The sequence below is a fragment of the Phoca vitulina genome, unplaced genomic scaffold, assembly GCF_004348235.1.
Source record: "Phoca vitulina isolate PV1807 unplaced genomic scaffold, GSC_HSeal_1.0 scaffold30, whole genome shotgun sequence".
In the NCBI taxonomy this organism is placed as follows: domain Eukaryota; kingdom Metazoa; phylum Chordata; class Mammalia; order Carnivora; family Phocidae; genus Phoca; species Phoca vitulina.
Genome location: NW_022589733.1, coordinates 17,515,643 through 17,519,074, shown reverse-complemented (window position 1 = coordinate 17,519,074; position 3,432 = coordinate 17,515,643).

The following is a 3,432-nucleotide window of genomic DNA, read 5'->3' as shown; positions in this document are numbered from 1 at the left end:
GAGAGAGAGAGAGAGCACAAGAGGGGGGAAGCGGGAGAGGGAGAAGCAGACTCCCTGCCAAGCAGGGAGCCCGATGCGGGACTCGATCCCGGGACTCCAGGATCATGACCTGAGCCGAAGGCAGTTGCTTAACCAACTGAGCCACCCAGGTGCCCAATAGTTCTTTTATTGACTGGGAATTATGTATGTAACAGAAAAATCAAACACTGCTTAAGTGAAGCATCCCCAAGAATATGACATACTGTAGCTTAGACACTGATTTGTATCAGTTATTGAGGCTATATTTAAATTAACCAGTATTGGGGCACCTGAGTGGCTTGGTTGGTTGAGTGTCTGACTCTTGGTTTCAGCTCAGGTCATGATCTCAGGGTTTGTGAGATTAAGCCCCGCATTGGCTCCATGCTGGGCATGGAGCCTGCTTAAGATTCTCTCTCTCCTTCTGCCCCTCCCCCCCTAAAAAATAATAATAATAAAAAGAAAAGAAAATAACCAATACTCTATTACCTTCTGAAATATTGAAATTTTGTCCTAACCCTTGACTAACTTTTGGTTAACATGAGCTGCTTTTTTTCCTTCAAATGGAAATATTTGGTAATAAAATAAATGACATATCAAAAGGAAAGCCGAAGAATAATGACAGAGAACTGTATGGCTTTAAGAATTCAGACCTGGCCAAATCAACTGGGAATAAAAAATGATTTTAATAATGACAGACCTTTGGAGTTGGAACTGACCTCAGTTGTAGTTTGCTGCCAGAGGCATGAACTGCTGTACCTGGCCATTGGTGGCTCTCCTTAATTTTACAAAAATCCTCAGAAACATGGAGTTTACTACTTAGGGTAATAATTGATGGTCATTTCTTCCTTACATTAAAATGAAATGTGCTTTCCTCGAGCACCTTTTGTAGAATCACAAAAGTTGAATTTCTTTTCCACTATGCCGGTCCTTGAAAGGCAAAGATAGATATCCATCACTTTCCCCTTTTCCCTCTACATGCTTTATCTTTCATGCTGATAAGCCCCAGTTACTTCAGCGGAACAGTGTCATGTCTCCTATGAACTTAGTCACTGACCACTGGACACTTCTTTTGTCTTTTTTTTTTTTAAGATTTTATTTATTTGACAGAGAGAGGGAACACAAGCAGGGGGAGTGGGAGAGGGAGAAGCAGGCTTCCCGCGGAGCAGGGAGCCCGATGCGGGGCTCGATCCCAGGACCCTGAGATCACGACCTGAGCTGAAGGCAGATGGTTAACGACTGAGCCACCCAGGCGCCCCCACTTCTTTGTCTTTATAAACTGTGTCCAGAAAGAAATGTGGCCTGACTGCCAGAGTAAGGGATCAGCTTTGAGGGGCCCAATGAGGTTTTATGGACTTCACCTGAGATAGTTCTTGGTCTTCTACATGATCAACTCTCAGACTGTAGTTAATATAGTTTATGATTTACAGATTATAATTTTAATTAATTTCTATTTTGTTCTTAGGCTTTTATTTTTAACCCCACTACAGAACTTCAGTAGTCTCTTAAATTTCATCTTGCTACATTTATTTACTTATTTATTTTTAAAAAGATTTTATTTATTTATTTGACAGAGAAAGACATAGTGAGAGAGGGAACACAAGCAGGGGGAGTGGGAGAGGGAGAAGCAGGCTTCCCGCGGAGCAGGGAGCCCGAGGCAGGGCTCGATCCCAGGACCCTGGGATCATGACCTGAGCCGAAGGCAGATGGTTAACGACTGAGCCACCCAGGCGCCCCATCTTGCTAGATTTAATCTGCACCCAGTTTGTCATCCAGTATATTAGGCATCCCTTCCTGCTTCAGGTCATCCACAGCGTGAGTGTGCTGCTGCTTTCTCATCCAAGTCACTGATGGCAACTTGAGTTGGCTGGGCCAGGGTGAGAGGTTGGGCAGGCTCCTAGCAGCCTCTGGTTGTCCCTGCTCATTGGTCCCCTCTGGGCCTAGTCTTTAACTTGCCTCAATGCTATCATTCAGCTTACATTTTTCACTTTCTTATCTATGATGTGAATTGCCAGATGCCCTGTTGAAAACTGTAGTTGCTGTGTCTGCAACATCCTGCCTGGTATTCCTGCAAAAAAGAAAAAGACTGTAAATCTAGTCCTATCTTTTCCTTTTCCAACTGGTCACATTAGAGAATTTTACCTAGGGCTGATAAGTTCACTGGCCTGTAGTTTTAAACTCCATCTTCTGTCCTGTGAAAATTCAGATTTATGACTTGTAACACTTTCAGACTTCCAAGGGTGTAACTCTTAATGGGTTTTCACTCTCATTGTCTTGTTTGAACCTTACATTCAGGTTGGCAGATGCTATGCCCATTTGTTGGATCCTGTAACTCTTGCTGCCAACATTTGGCAGAGCCGGATCAGAATTCTGCTCATTTGAAACTCATGTAGGTGGTTGCTTTTCCGCCATATCCCACTTCCTTGTGATATTTAGAAATGCCTTATAAAGTGAGCTGTTTGAGGATAGCAAGATCCCTCAGAGGCCACACCTAAAGTTAAGCTGGATAGGTGAAATGGACTTGGTTTTTTCCCATTACTTTATTTCCCCTTGTCGCTTCTTGACCTTTATCCTTCACATCTTTTTCGTTCCTTCAACCCCCCACCCCAAGAAAGGAAATTAAAGCTGCCTATTTCTGGTGCGAAATGCTGGCTCCCTGGAAATAACATTTTTTAAAAACCCGTTAATAAACTCGAGTGTATTGTTTACTGCGGCAAAGATCACTACCTTGCAGTTTTAATAGGGTCAAGGAAAGAGGAGTAGAAAAGCGGGCTATTTATGAGGATTTGAGGGTCTAGTTTAAGGTCGATCTTTCAGTGCGGGGCTTGGTGAGAACTGGGCAGAGTTCATGATATAATAGTTTAAACTCAATAAGATTGAAGTACTGGGATGCTATCTTCTGGCACTGGGGTCCTCGGGAAGGTTTCTTAAGCTTTCCAAGCTTCAGGTTCCTCGTCTGTGAAAGGGTTAGATACATTCAGTGAGATAATGTGTGACTGTGGCACAGGTAAGCGCCAGATAAATGGCGCTGTCGTGCACTGGTCTCACTCCAAAGCCTGAACTGTTCGCGCCAGGCCACTTGGCTTCCTGGCCCCCGACGGCGCACCGCGAGCGCGGAGCGGGGCGAGGACCCCAGGCCGGGTGCCGCTGCGCCCCTTGGCCGGCAGAGGCCGCCCGCGCGCTCTCCGTCCGGGCGGTTCCCCCTCCAGCCGCCGTCGCCTCTCTGCGCATGGCTGCCCCGGCGGCCGCCTGACCGCCGCCCACCTTCCACCACCGCGGCGGCCTCACGACCCTGTGGGAGCTCGCGGACATCGTGGGCCCGGCGGAGCGCGGCAGGCGGCGTGGACCCTACAGGGCGGGCGGCGTGAGGTGTGGCGCGGGGGGCGGCGGGCGGCGGGCGGCCCGGCCAGGGTCCTC